Raw genomic sequence first — 16,172 nt, 5'->3', positions numbered from 1 at the left:
AATCCGAAGGTAGAATTCTTCATTGACGTCTCCTGCGAAGCGTATCTGAAGAGGGCTTCAGCGAGGTTGGAGCCGATTGGTGACTTCATCCCACTGAAGAAAACCTTCAAGAAAAAGGCTAAGGGACATATTTATGAGCCCCTAGTGCCCCTGACGCATCACTTTTTATGACTCTCCGTGGCGCTATGCCCTACGCCGTATTTACAAGGTGGCTTTAAGCCACTTTTTTGTGGCTTAATGCCACCTTATAAATACGAACCCTTCACATGCAGCCCTTTGCGTGGAAGGGGAGTGCAATGGGTGTTGCTGTGAGCATGCCACAGCAACACCTATTGCATTTTGATGCTGCCTCAGATTTATGAGTTTTCGTAAACCTGAGGCAGCACCAAAATCTGGGGTAGCGTTAGCAAGTCGAATACTTTGATTCTTCCTCGTTTTTTGCCTTTTCTACGTGTGCTGCACTCTGCAACACACGTACAAAGAGCAAAATGCCCGGCAAGATTGTTTACGTGTGAGAAGGTGTCCCTTCCTGCACATAAACAGTCATTTCAAAATGACGCTTTGGCACTTCTGTGTGTGCTACATCCTGCAGCACACACAGAAGTGCCAAATTGCCACTAGTGATTATGTGAAGGAAGGGACACCTTTCCACACATAAACATTCAAACCCATCAACGAAGACATCCTTGCACAATGGTGCAAGGATGCCTGTGTTGGCGCTGACAGCTAAATTTAGTGCCAGCACAGGGGACAACACAGGGGTGTGCCATATTCAATTAAATATGGCGCATAACTGCATTGTGAAAATTAAGGAGGTGGTGCTGACAATTTTGCAGTAATTTTCCTTTAGATATTGGACTAAATCCGAAAGTAAACATTTGACCGAGGCCTCCCGCTTGCTGTAGCTGAGCAGGGCTCCATCGCGGTCAGCCTCAAACTCTGATTTTGCCTCGGTCTAGAGCGACCAGATTGGCGCTTTTAGCTTCTATAAGCTAGAAAACATTAAGGCCCTCATTCTGACCTTGGCGGGCGGCGGAGGCCGCCCGCCAAAGTCCCACCGTCAGGTTACCGTTCCGCGGTCGAAAGACCGCGGCGGTAATTCTGACTTTCCCGCTGGGCTGGCGGGCGGTCGCCTTCAGGCCGCCCGCCAGCCCAGCGGGAAAGAGGCTTCCACGATGAAGCCGGCTCGGAATCGAGCCGGCGGAGTGGAAGCTGTGCGACGGGTGCAGTTGCACCCGTCGCGTATTTCACTGTCTGCGCAGCAGACAGTGAAATACATTTAGGGGCCCTCTTACGGGGGCCCCTGCAATGCCCATGCCAGTGGCATGGGCACTGCAGGGGCCCCCAGGGGCCCCGCGACCCCCCCTACCGCCATCCGGATCCCGGCGGTCGGACCGCCGGGATCTGGATGGCGGTAGGGGGGGTCGGAATCCCCTCGGAGGCTTCAATGGGGAGGCGGTACACTGGCGGGAGCCCGCCAGTGGTGCCGGTCCGACCGCGGCTTTACCGCCGCGGTCGGAATCCCCATTGGAGCACCGCCGGCCTGTCGGCGGTGCTCCCGCGGTCCTCCGCCCTGACGGTCTTTGACCGCCAGGGTCAGAATGACCGCCTAATTCTTTAAAAATTCATATCTCTGGTTCCCCTTTTTCTGAATTTAATCATTTTGCTGTCATTTTAAAGATAAAAATATACTCTATTTTTATAAATTGGTGTTGGATTTTTATTGTGTTTTGTATTTTATTTATTTACCTTTTTGTGACTTTGTTATGCTTTTCACACCTGTTTTCCTTAGTTAAGCCTTATTGCTCATTGCCAAGCTACCAAGGATTGAGAAGGGATTAATTTATTGAGACCTGACTGGACCTAGTGGGGGTTAGTATCCCATTGCTAAGTGTAGGTACTTACTTGCCCTTACCAATAATCCACTTCCCAACACTGGCCAATGCCTATAATCACCCAACCCCATGCCATGCATGGCCTTAGGCAATGCATAGCTGGGGTTGGCTGCAGGGCCTAGACTATGGCCAGGCCCTGTGGCCAACCCCTATAACCACCTAGAGAGAAACTGAGCGAGGGAGATAGCTTTTTCAGGCTTTGATGAATTATATACTTAGAATTAAAAAGTTTTAGACAAATTGAAATGAAAAATGTATTTGTCAAGTAGAGTTAAATCACTTTCTGGTACGTACCTTAAAAATGTGAAGTTGGGAAGAAATTTAAGTATGGAAAACACCACAGACACACATAGACTAGAACCCAAATCTTCAGTGTGACAGTCTGAGACATTAACTACTATATCACAGGGACTTATTTCTCTATAGTGTCCAGACATAACTATGACACACAGTATGAGATACCAGGACTTGAACCTTCAACCTACTGAGTGACCGTTCAATAGCTTTCCCGGAAGGTCTTTCATTTTAACTTTGCGGATTTCAGGAGGAACCTCAAGGCCCCGGCAATCCTAGCTGGCTCCTGACTCCTGCGGGACCCGGTATTGCTCCTGCAAGCAGGGAGCTGCTTGACATATCAGCTCCCTGCTTATGGGAGCAATGTTTTCATCTGTTTTGCTGTACGCACATTTGTGTGCAGGGAAAAAGATGGAATCTCCGCTATCTGCTAGCAGGAGCAGAGTTTGTTTGCTTTAGCTTGGTGGGAGCAACAATATGGGTGTTGATGTGGCACAGCCACACTGATTGCACGCCCCTTCCAAGCAAAGAGCTGCGTGTGCCGGTGTCATATTTAGGAGGTGGTGTTAAGCCACAGTTAGTGGCTTAACACCTCATTGTGTATGTGTCGGAGTGCATAGCTTCAACATAGCTGCACTAAAAGTGAGGCTCCAGTGGCGATGGGGCCTTTTGATTCTGGTCCTATTTGTTTTGATGCAACCCTTTTGCCCGCATTCAGTGTGTCCAATGTGCCTCCCCCTTCTGCCATTTTTAAAATTCCAGATAGTTCCCCCGTGTAACTTACCATGCATTTGTGGTAGTTCTTGGTAGTCTGCTTTGTCCTGTCCTGCAACTCCAGTCACCAGCTCCTCCGGGATGACTGCTGCCACCATCGCCTCCAACTCATCCAGGTCCTCAAGGGGTTCAGGACTTCAATCTCCAGTCCACAGTGCTGCCTTTCAGTTCCTGGCCAGTTTCTCCTTAGTTCTGCACTTGCAATCGTGCCAGCACTTCTTACAATCACCTCTGCCAAGCTGTTGACTTTATCTACTAGTGCCTGTCATATAGCCTCTATCCTACCTATTGACAAGTTAGAGGTGACAAAGAGCTGTTGTTGGTGCTCCGTCACCTTTCCAATCAAGATGTCATTCTCCCCCTCACTAAAGTGACACTTCTGCTTCCTCTTCTCCTTCTCCTGGGACTTTGCTGGTCCCTTATTGTTGGTACTGGTGTGATTGGGATCTCTCTGGGGTCTCTCTTGGCCTGCCTTCTCCATCTTGTCTCCCTATTTTTTTTTCCTTTCTCATGCGTTTGTTTACGCTAATATTGTTAAATATGACGCTAACATGTTTAGCATCAAAAAACGTGCAGCAAAACATTCTAATGCCACTTTTACAGCATTAGCATCATTTTCTTTTCAGGCATGTCGCAATGGTTAGTGTCATTTTTTTTCACTAACCTTTCCTTAGCACCATGGTGCTTCGTTTTTTAAATATGGCACATGGATGGTGCTCAGGAATGGACTTAGCCTGCGGTAATTTTTTTTGGAGCACAACTGCACTAGTTGTGCGTCATTATTCTTGAAACAGGGCAATAATGTGTTCAATACCTCTACACACCTATGATGCATTAGAAGCAGATGTGTTTTGTAAACACTTACCCCCTTTAGCTGGACACAAGCTGTACAAATGTATGTAGAACATAATCATGTAGTTACCCACCACTATGTAAACTATCAAACAATCTAACAGACTCAGAGGATGACTTCATTAGTAATATCAAGATAAATGATGTCATACAACATATCATGAATGATGTAATATGTGAGGTCATAAGCAGCGCGTGGCAGGGGCCAAGTTATAGTTAGCAGGGCTTGTACATCAAATGCTACCAGTGGGCCTTCAGCACTGATTGTGCCACCCACCTGAGTAGCCCTGTAAACAATGCTCAGACCTGCCACTGCAGTGTCTGTGGGTGCAGTTTTAAACTATCCTCTTGCCAGGCCCAAATCTTTCCTTTTTGAACATTTAAGGCACCCATAGGGTAGGCCCCAGGTAGCCCCATGTTCAGGGTGCAGTGTATGTTAAAGGTCAGACATGAACTGATGTGTTTTACATGTCCTGACAGTGGGAGCAGATAGAGAAATGGTTTTGGGGGTCTCTGAAATCACAATTTAAAAATACATGTTTTGGTAAAGTTAATTTTTAGATTGTCAGTTTGAAACAGCTACTTTTAGAAAGTGGACATTTTCTTTTTAACCATTCTGTGCCTCTGCCTGCTTGTGGAGTCAATGTCTTTGTCAGTCTGACAGTTGGGCTGTTTGTGAATTCCCTTTAGACAGTGACACAAAGGGAGCTGGGGTGTAGCCTGCATATCCTGATGAGTCTCCTGGGTTAGAGTGGGGGAAGGAGCCGACACTTACACCTGAAAGGGCTGTGCCTGTCCTCACACAATACAGTCTCCAACCCCCTGGTGTGTGTCTGGGGCCAGGCCTGGGCAAGACAGGATGTTGTGAACAACAGGGACTTTCCTTTAAAGTTTGCCTATGTCGAAGGCAGAAATGAGTATAATTAGTGGACCCAAAACCCCAGGCTTTTAGATTACTTCTTAATCAAGAGGAACCTCTGTCACTGAGAAGAGCTGGAGGAAAAGTATTGCCCCTTTGCCTGTGAGTGTGCTTTGCTGGGTTGGTCCTGCAGTTGCTGTTTCTGCCTTAGAAAGGACATAGACTGGAGTTTGCTGTGTTTTCCTGCTTGTGAAGTTTCTCCAGGGGCTTGAACTGCACTTGCCCCCTGTTCTTAAGTCTCAGGGCCATCAAATACTTCCTCTGCCAGCACCTGGACTCTCTTGCTGAGAGCCCAGTCCCTGGGCCCTTGAAAGAAAAAGCTGGTGGAACCAAGAAATTCACGCACAGGAGCCATGTGGGAGAAAAAATGACGCAGCACTTGCTTTGCAGCTGAAAAATTGATGCACTACCTGCATCGCAGCTGGGAAATCGATGCAACACCTGTGAGTGGCTGCCAAAATCAATGCATCACCCAGGCAGTGAGGCTCTTCACTACCGTGTGCCGGAATTTTGCATGCACCATCGCTGGGCATCAAAATCATCGTGAACCTACAGGTACTTGAGGGTGCCCATCCAGAAATCGACGCATTGCTCTTCTGTGGGAGAGAAAAATAACTCATGGCCTTCCCGATTGGAGAAGAAATGATGCATGACCTCACTTGTAAGTAAAGAATCAGCGCATCGCTGACTTTTCCATCCAGGCTTGCCTGCGCAACTTTATTTCTGACGCAAACCGGATATTTTGTGTAAAAAAAATGCGCCCATTGATTTGTATTGATTAAGCCTCTTTTTAATTTAAAAAGTCATTACTTCACTTGTGTATGTTGGATTTTTGTAATTTTGTTATTGTTTGATTTATATAAACATTGGCAATTTTCTAAATTGGTGTTGAGTCTCTTTTGCAGTTTTTTCACTGTATTACTTTGTGTTGGGACAAATACTTTACACATTGCTTCTGAGATGAGCCTGCCTCTTTGTGGCATGCCATCAAAGGGGTGAGCAGGGGTTATCCTAGGTGTTAACCTAGGAGTGCATCTCCCTTATCCTGACTAGAGTTGTATTGCTAATAACTTTGGTCACTGTTAGACAAATTTCCAAGAAACTTTACAAGCTAGGTCTTGGTCCACAAATTGTGCTTTTTGTGATTTGGTGTAAATTTCTTCAGTAGTTTTTTTAGAAATTAAGGGTCAAATATATTTATATATCTGGCGGTTGAATTTGTGAGGCTCAAGAGACTTTTGTGGGAATGCCATTTCAAATGTAGAGTATTCTGATTGACCCACAGAGCTCTATTTCCTTTGGGACAATTTGCTCCTGCTGGAGTCAGACTCCTGCTGGAGACAGTGCTCTCAGTGGCTACTAGCAATAACAGAAAAAAAATGCTGGTAGCCATTACAGGACCTGGGGGACTTAGGGCCAGATGTATCATTTTGTCAAATAGCAAAAACAGGATGCATTTAAACAAGAAAAATGAAAATGATAAATGAAAATGAAAAAATGAGACCACTGCCTACTCTTGAAAAATGGTTTTGCATGCATTCACAAAGGAGAAGGGGTTCCTTGGTGAACACTTACTGCCTGCAAATAGGTTACCACCTACTTGAAATAGGTGGTAAAATGCAAATGTTTTGTGACCACATTTGGGTCAAAAAACATTCCTATATACCTCTATCATTCGGTATTAGGAAGGGATGCCCTTGACACTCCTCTTCGTAATGCCTAATCGTTATGGAGTCGCAATTACAATTTTTGATTTGCTAACAAGTTACTGAATCGTAAATTAGAATTCATACATACCAAAATGCATGCTTGCAATTGCGGATCGCAAAAATGCATGATACATCTGGCCCCTAGTCCCCTGTCCTAAAGTTGAAAAAATGTGACACAAGGGGGCAAGGTAGGGATACCCTGCCCCCTGAGGCCCCATTGGGAGACCCAGAGGGACCTCCTGTAGGGCCAAAGTACAAAATAAATTTGCAGCCCCAATTGCATTGTTTAATTAAGAGGAGGGGCATGCTCCCCCTTTGTGAGCCATTAAAGGCCCTGGGAAGCCCACCCCTGGGCCAACATTCCGTAGTGAGAGGGGTGCATGGTCCCCTCCCCGAGCCATTATAGGCCCTCAAAACCTCACCCCAGGGACACTGCAGTCTCTTTGCCCACTCTGGTGGAGGCAGGGAAACTTGTGTTTGCTCCTTTCTGGCACTTTCAAAACACCAGCCGAACAGGAGCAAACATAAAGCCTGCTCTCAGTGGGCAGAAGCTTTTGAAAATGCTCCTGATAGCTGGGAGCAGAGTTTTGATCTTGTTCCCGGTCCCCACACTAATTAGGGCAGTAAAACAGATCAAGATATTTCTCCCACCCAGAGGGAGTTGCATAAATAGCTGTTCCCTGCAGACGGGAACAATGACAGTTTTTGTAGCATACAGGGAGCTGGCTGGGGCAGCGAGGGCCCTCCTGCTCCCTCTGCACCCTCCAATGTTGTGCATGGTGGGTTCCCTTGGTGGGCACTTAAACTCAGTGGGTTTCAATATAAGCAACAGATGTATAGTGCCATTCAAAAAGCAGATAAGGTTGGAGGTTGGAGGTTGAAGGCACTTGAATATCAGTGACTATATACAAGGTTGTCTTGTCAACTGTTCCATGGTGATCAAGACATTGATTGAAAGTTACATTATTTATTCAATATTTATTCATCATAATATATGAGCTTTGGCATAGCTACTTATCCTATTGAAAACAAGCACAATTCATTAGAATTTCAAAAGTGTATATGTACATTTGTATGTTGAAGCCACACACTCTGACCTTTGTAAAAGATATTTGAAGCAGCTACATCTGACTCTCGAGGGACATTTAATAACAACTTGAGTTATAGCAGCTTTGTGATAGATTTGTTAGGCACTTGCATCTGACATGAGAGGGACAATTAGTAAAGGTTTGAAAGGCTGCAGCCTTGTTGAAGTCTCCAGCTATTGCTTCATACTGCAGAGGGACATCTAGTAATGACCTGATGTATTGTACTTATGAGGAAGACCAGACCTACTGGCTTTGGTAATGCTTGTTTACGATGTTAAGAGACGTGGAAGCAGAAGCCAAGAACTAGTGATATATAAAGTATTTGAAGAAAATTTTTTAAAAATAAATTTTGTCTCGGCTGGGCTATAAATGAGGTATTAGATGGCCATCCAGCACTAATTTGCCAGACTGGATAATCAAAGATTCTGCTATATTTTAATCAACTACATGTTAGTGGAAATGAATACTAAGCTGCCCTCATAAAGTGAAGTGTGCCTCAGCATGCATAATGGACAGCGATAAGGCAAGAATCAGTAGTTAGGGGACTTCAAAATGTGTTGAAGTTGGGGGAGAGAAGGACAAATTTGGCTTTATTTAGTGTGACTGATTGTTTAAAATGGATTAACCAATATAGTACAATGCCTCCTAATCTAAATAGCTACTCATGGGTTTTGAGTATAGTGGCATGACCTACAGTATTACTAGCTGATAATATCTGGGAATTTTAAATGTAGATTGTTAAAACTTTTTTTTTTCTTGAAAATTGCAGAACAGGGAATGTGTTGTCACTCTTAGCACAAAGTTTGAATAAACTGTTCTACCACAAACTAATATGCAATGCTCCTTCAAACACTCAATAAGTGGGGTGTAGGGGTGTAGGTACAGTCGCACAGACTGAGCATGGTAGCAGATGGGAAGAGAGAACATGTAGGAATAATGGGCAGCTAGGAAGAAGGAGCAGATACCAAGAAGGGATGGGTGGGCAGGCGGAGCAGCTGTACAGGTCTTAAGATTCATGTGTTCCGCTTCACATCGGACATGGCCTACCATCATAGGATTTACTCTGAATAATGGAGTAGGATTGTCATGAAGACTGTGACAAGGTCTATTTAGACCTCCTCTATTTTTATTGTGTGTTTGTTTGCAGATTCATTTATCTCTTTTTAGTATAAAGTGTGAAGTTTTAGGCATGAGTAGGAGTGTTAGTATCATGCCTGCCTTATTTTCATTGTTTTTGTATGGAAGCTGCCATGAAATTATGGGCGCTTACAATAGAAGCTGACATATTTTTATAGTTTTAGTTATAGAAGCATATTTTGTATATGTAAAATTGACATGATACTTTTATCACCACATTTCCTTAGCCTTGTTGATGCTTCAGTGTTGCAAGTGCTGTGAGATAAACCAAGGTATCTGACCATTAATTGGAGTGGTTTTGCAATAAAACTATCAAAGAAGATGTCACTCTAGTTTGCAGTGACAACCAGCCACAGTTAAGGGTGTTAGTATCATTCCTGCCTTATTTTAATAGTTTTTGTATGGAAGCTGCCATGAAATGATGGGCGCTTACAATAGAAGCTGACATATTTTTATAGTTTTAGTTATAGAAGCATATTTTGTATATGTAAAATTGACATGATACTTTTATCACCACATTCGCTTAGCCTTGTTGATGCTTCAGTGTTGCAAGTGCTGTGAGATAAAACAAGGTATCTGACCATTAATTGGAGTGGTTTTGCAATAAAACTATCAAAGAAGATGTCACACTAGTTTGCAGTGACAACCAGCCACAGTTAAGGGTTTCTCTGGAAGAGGTGCAAAGAAGTGGCCTTCAGCTTCACACTGCTTATGATTCCCAGGAAAGAGGTGTGCTACAGCATGCAATCTGGTAAGGCTCTGTGGGCGGATGGCCTCACACTGGCCTTTTATAAGGCTTATCAGGACTTGCTGATACCGTATCTGGTTACTCTGGTTAAAGAAATGTCTTCCAATGTTATAATGCCCCCATCTAGGAAAGAAGCCTTCCTGAAGCCTGGAAAGCCAGCAGATGCTTGCTCCTCCTATTGACTGTTGTCCCTATTAAATGTAGACACAAAACCCTTTGCTAAAATTCTCACCAATCGTATGGCGCAGTGTTTGCTAGCAGTGGTTGGCCAGGAGCAGAAAGGGTTTGTACTGGGTCGCTCCCTCACGTATAATCTCCAAACCTTTTTTGGAGTGGTGCAGAGTCTTAATCCAGAGGTGCAGGTGGTGGCAATTTTTATTGACATAGAGAAGGCGTTTGATTCAGTGGCATGAAGCTTTTTGAGGGCTGTCCTGTGACGGTTAGGTGTTGAGGATGTTTTCCTGCAGCTGGTAAATGTCCTTTATGCACAGCCAATGGCACGGATAAGAATCAATGGGATGGTTTCCGAGCCAATTGTCTTAGGTAGGGGCACTCAACAGGGCTACCCACTATCCCCTCTGCTATATGCCTTGGTGGCAGGACCCCTAGCATGTACGTTATGTCAATACCACTTGCATCGAGGACTACTACTGTATTCTGGGCACAGGATAATAATCTCTTCCTATGTGGATGATGCATTAGTGTATGTTCGCGAGCCGGATCGTAATTTGGTGCCAGTGCTTCGTGAGGTCACACTCTTTGGGAGCCACTCAGTGCTACATATCAATTGGGGGAAATCTAATATCATGCTGCTTACTCCTGCAACAACGCGGGTGAATGTAGAATACCCTTTGCAGTGTACCACGGAGCTCATTTGTTATTTAGGGATCAGGGTACATACCGACCCGGACATCGTGTGTTGTGAAAATTATGGGGCGGCAAAGAAGAGATTGGCTGAGAATGTGGAGCATTGGATTAAACGACCGTTATCACTAATTGTTCGGGTAGTAATTATGAAAATGATTGTGCTCCCCAGCCTACTGTTTCTGTTCATAAATATATCTTAATGGCCGTATCTACACATTTGCACGAAAACTTGACCAGGTGAAGAATGATACTTACTTGAAAACTTCTGACACTCACCCTACTAACATATCAGCTCCTAATAGCATGACGGACGTTTCAAGCATCTCCAGTAGTGAACTGGACACTTCTACTGAAGGGACCTCAGTGAGTATGCCAACACCTGGGGGTACCCATCCCTCCTCTTTTTTAGAGGACATGGCAAGAAACAGAAAAGGCATACGGCAGAACTACAACAGACCAAATTTAAACCCAAATTCACCAGGAGGTGGGGAGAAACCCAGGTTCAGATAAAAGGGAAGGCATGACAACACGCTTGATTGCAAGAAATCAGAGAACATGAGTGCAAGTTCCATACCATATCACAGTACAACTGATCATGATACTGTTCAGGTTATTAATTTGTCCACATCTGTTCTGTCCCAAGATGAAATAAATGCTTTGAGCAAAGGATTGGGTTTCTGTCCTGTTTCTGGACCTGACTATAACGATCTACATATTGGGTTATTTAAATTTATACGTCACATGAAGCTGAGAAAGTTCGTCATGGACAAACCAAGTTTTAACAAGAACTATGTCCCACCATTACCCAGATTTAATAGAACCATTATGGACCTACAGAACATTCACACGATTATGTCTATAGATCCCCTGACACCTTCCACTCCCAGTGTTGATGAACTTTTGGAACACTTAGACATCCAGCCGAATCTGGAACTTGACAGTGGATTTAAGCCGAAATCTACTTTTATGCCAACCTTACCACCAGACAACATTGATATATTTGACAAAGCAGTTAGTGCAGATTTATTTACTCTGGAGGACAAACACATAACTAATGGCCTTAGATACAAAAACAACCTCAGTTCGACAGAACTCAAGGCCTTAAAAAGAGTATCCTCCTGCACTAACATTATAATAAGGGAGGCAGACAAAGGGGGCAACGTGGTAGTGATGGATAGGATGGACTATATGTCCGAAATCAACAGACAACTAGGACACATGCAGGCATACATACGCCTGCCTGACAATCCCATGCCTAGGATCACTAGTGCAATAGGTAACAGACTGTCTTATTGGAAAGACTTATGTCTCATCTCGGACTGTGAGCACAGATTTATGCATAATACTACACCCCGACACCATGTATCTATCTATTACTCAAAGTTCACAAACCAGGGATCTTCCCTCCTGGTAGACCAATTATTTCAGGCATTGGATCACCTACGGAACACATTTCCAAATACATTGACTCTATCCTACAACCATTGGTAAAAAACTTACCTTCTTTCATTCAGGACACTAGAGATTTGCTATGCCAGCTAGAGGACATTGATTGGACTGACGACTGTTGCTTCGTAAGCTTGGACGTAAACTCACTTTACACGTCCATCACACTAGAACGGGGCCTTGAGACTCTGTCAAAGGTACTTTTAGGCAGGGATGCTACATTGTATGAACACACCAACATGTTGCTAGATCTTAAAAAACTAGTTCTAGAGAACAATGTGTTCCTGCATGAGGGCCACTGGTACCAACAATCCCAGTGAGTAGCTATGGGTGCTAAATTCTCACCTTCTTATGCGAATTTGTACATGGGCCAGTTTGAAAAACAACATCTTTGGATAGAGTGCCCCACAACTGTTACACAACACATCCTCTTCGGGGGAGGTACATTGATGACATACTTACCATCTGGACTGGAGATAGACAGGACCTGGTCACACTTATAGACCATTTAAACACCAACAACTTTAACCTGGTCTTCACACACAAGGTAGATCGTGACCAAATAGATTTCCTTGATCTTCTCTTATTTGTCACCAACAACAAGATTTGTTCTAGAATATACAGAAAACCTACTGCATGCAACTCTATCTTTCATGCACTTAGTGCTCAGATTAAGGCCATTCCATATGGTGAAATGGTAAGAACCAGTCGTAACTGTAGAGATAATGAGATCTTTTCACAAGAATTGGAACTGTGAGCTCATCGCTTCCACAAGAGAGGATATTCAGATGGGCAGTAAAAGTATAACTTCCAAACAACGTAGTACCCTACTTATTAGGGGATACAAAAAATCTAGCAATTATCAAGAGTAAGGACATTTTGCTTATCACTAGATTTAGTCCTGCCAGCAACTCACTGTTCCGTATACTGAAGAAACATTGGCATCTGTTACTCCTGGACACAGGGCTTGGGTCTGTTATAGGCAAGACACCATCCATTACGCACAGTAGGGGTCGCACTCTGAGGAACATTGTCTGCCCTAGCTACATAGCACCTCTCTCACAAGCTCACCCTCAAATGTGGTTACCCAGCAAACCTGCTGGTTTCTATAAATGTGGTTGCTGCATTTCGTGCCAATTTGCCCTAAACAAAACCTTGACCTTCACATACAACACGGTAGTTACTTACCATGTGAGACAGTTCATTAACTGCAATACCAGGTACACGGTCTACTGCATTATTTGTGTTTGTGGTCATATCTATGTGGGAAGTACGATTCGCCCTCTGAAAGAACGCATCCAAGAACATATTAGAGTAATCCGAAACTTTAATTCTGGCTATCCTCTGCTGACACACTTCAATTCACAACATGGAGAAATAAACATTCCTAGTATTAGGTTCCATGGCATTACTCAAGTATCCACATCACCGAGATTGGGGGATAGGACTAAAGAACTACGCAAATGTGAAGCAAGATGGATACTTAAACTACAGATTGTGGAAAAAAGTTTAAATATCGACAGGGGAACTTCATGTATTCTTGATCTAGGAACGTAGCTTGGTGGATCGGGATGTGTGGTCTTTTCTATGCTATTCTATATAGCTGGCAACATATTATGAGTAGCTAACAGTGGTGTTATATCTCTTTGCGTGTTTTCTTGTGTATATTCTCAACATCACAATGTAAACATGCTTAAGGAGTCATTTGATTACTTGTCTGTACTTTTCCTCTTGGCAATGATTTGCCTTCTTATTACATTTGACTTGGACGTTGCAATCCAAGTTTACATGCTTTAACAATACTCTACTTTGTGGTACTTAATTTCTCTAGTGCTTAGTATTAACCTGTGTTGCACGAGTAACACTGCTTACTGATATCGTCACCGCAATCGTAGTTCTTTGCATGCAGGCTTTACACCACTCAGGTAGCACACTGCACCATCACGTTCTCTTCAATGTGTTTCACTGTCCATAAGAGCTAGAAACAGTTCTTACTATTTGAATTACGAGTCACGAGTCTCTAGCCTGACTGACTTCCTTCTTCATTCATTACCTTTTTCCCATCTGTTCTATACTTTTTGTTTTTTGGTACACGTCTTTAACTTTGCCTAATACACGGCTATTCACCTGCTCGTTTCTTATCCAACATGGCTGCTAATTCACCTATCTTGTTGGAGTGTTCTAATGGGCTACGGTCTACTTATTTTACCTCTGTTCAGTCCTTCCTCTATTTCTTGCGTTACTGCTACTTAACTCAACAGTTTGCAGAACACTACCAGAACTATTCAGAACTTAAGACATGCGCGGTTACACAGCATGGAGGTAAGATTTTAAGTTACGCCACTGCTATAACCGCACTTTGGAGTATTTTTTACATTCCAATACTACTCTGCTACTGCGCTCAACCGCAGCTTACACAGTGCTCAACGTTATGGCCAGAGTCCTGCAATTCCTGAATACTCTTAGATTTCATTTTTTATTTGTATATTGACCCTTGGGCTCACTACATCCCACTGACCCTCTAGTCTGACCCCTGGCTTTTTATCAAATGCTTCTTATTCAAGGAGTAGTTTAGAGCTACACTTTTATCCCATTAGACCCTAATTTCAGTCTTTCTTTTAACTGCAGCTTCCCTCGTCAACTATTCCCTGTTTGTTTACTCCAATTTGTACATTCCCTCTATACCTGGCTATGAGAGGACAGGGCTGATTGCAGAGGCCACCTAACTTTTTGCCCCCATTTCCCACTTTTTGCTGGTGTTTTCCTGGCTCTGATGGTGCCCTGGGTACTGCTAGCCAGTCCCAGGGCCTGTGATCTGTGTAAAATCAGTATGCAAATTAGGCCACTTATAATTGGCATAGTCAACCTACCTATAAGTTCCTAGTATATGGTAGGGCATGTAGGTTTAGGGACCTCTGCCTAGGTAGTGCACCCATAGGTGCACTGCTGAGGTGCCCAGTGTCATTTTAAAGGCAGACCTGCCTTCCTGGCTGCTTTTAAATTAAAGTTATATGCAAATTCGACTTTGGAATTAAAGGTAGTTCCAAAGTCTTAAACAACCTTATTTTTACATAGAAGTCACCCCTAAGGTGTGCCCTATGTGCCCCTAGGGCTGGGTGCCATGTAACTATAAACAGGGACCTTATAAAAATTGTTTTATAAGCCCTGGTGAGGTAAAAACAGCCAAATTCATTTTCCCCTCATTGTAGTGAATGGCCTTCACAGGCTAGAATGGGGAGACTTTATTTTAATTTTTAAAGTCCCATTAAGTAACAGATACCAAGAGTTTGGTATCAAATTATTTGTTATTATAAATCCCACAACTTCCAGTTGTGGGATTTAATATAACTTGTTCAGGTAAAGAGTTTTAAACTTTACCTAAAAAGTTGTCAAATTCAGCCCTGCATTGTTTTTGCTGCTGTGCCCTGATTGGCCAACCTCTGGCAGTCTCGCCAGGCTGCCTTGATGAGGTGTGAAGTGGCCTGACTTCACGCAAAGAGATGTGCCTGTGGGAGGAGATCTCCCCTCAGAAGATGGTGAGGCAGGAAGGGGAAGGGCTGCCAAACTGATCTTCAAAGGCAGAGAAGGACATATGGAGCAACCCAGCAACACCCCCACATCCTGCAAACCCAGACAATATGGTGCCCCCTTGATTAGATTAGGAGAGGGCCGGATAGGGGTGTGTTTAGGATTTTTAGCCACACCAGTGGGTGGGCTCAGCCAGATGTAACCTCCAAAAATCACTTTCAGCCATGATGGATTTTTGAGGAATGCTCCTCCCTGGGATTGATTTTTTTCCACACTTCCCAGGATGTGGTCATCACAGGGGGAAGGACCCTGCACCTGACTGGAGAATCAGGACCCCCCTGTTTTTCACCCAGGAGCAGGGATAAAACTGACAGACCTGCACCCACACCTCAGTTCCCTACCAAGAAGAACTACAGAAGAAGAAAGACTGCCCTGCTGGACCCCTGGCCTGCACCTGGACACTGCACTCTGAAGGACTGCACCAGCTGCACACTTGGGCTTCACAACAAGAAGGACTTTGCCTGGCTTCAACTGGTTCAAGGAGGGACTCCCTGTTTGCTACAGCTGAAAAATTGCTAACCAGAGTCCCCTGCACCAACTCCTGAAGAAACCAACCAGCTGACCACTGTCCAGTGGCCAAAAAGGAGTTTGTGCTAGGTGCATTCTGGGAGTTGTAGTCCACACCCCCGAGGATCATCTCAGAGCTTCTGGAACCTTGGGGTGAGCTGTGGACCTCAAAAGAACCTTAAAGGAACATCTGGGAGAAGATCCAGAAGTTTGGAGAACTTTTGAAAAAAATCTCCATAGAGGGACCGACCCGCCACAGCAACTCTAGCCGGCTTGCCTCAACCGCGACCCGGCCTGACTTGCAGGTTCGTCCCGGTGAAGAAAATCTCCAAAAAAGAGACTAAGGTG

This window comes from Pleurodeles waltl, chromosome 3_1 (assembly GCF_031143425.1).
Source record: "Pleurodeles waltl isolate 20211129_DDA chromosome 3_1, aPleWal1.hap1.20221129, whole genome shotgun sequence".
Taxonomy (NCBI): domain Eukaryota; kingdom Metazoa; phylum Chordata; class Amphibia; order Caudata; family Salamandridae; genus Pleurodeles; species Pleurodeles waltl.
This window is presented reverse-complemented; position numbering follows the sequence as displayed.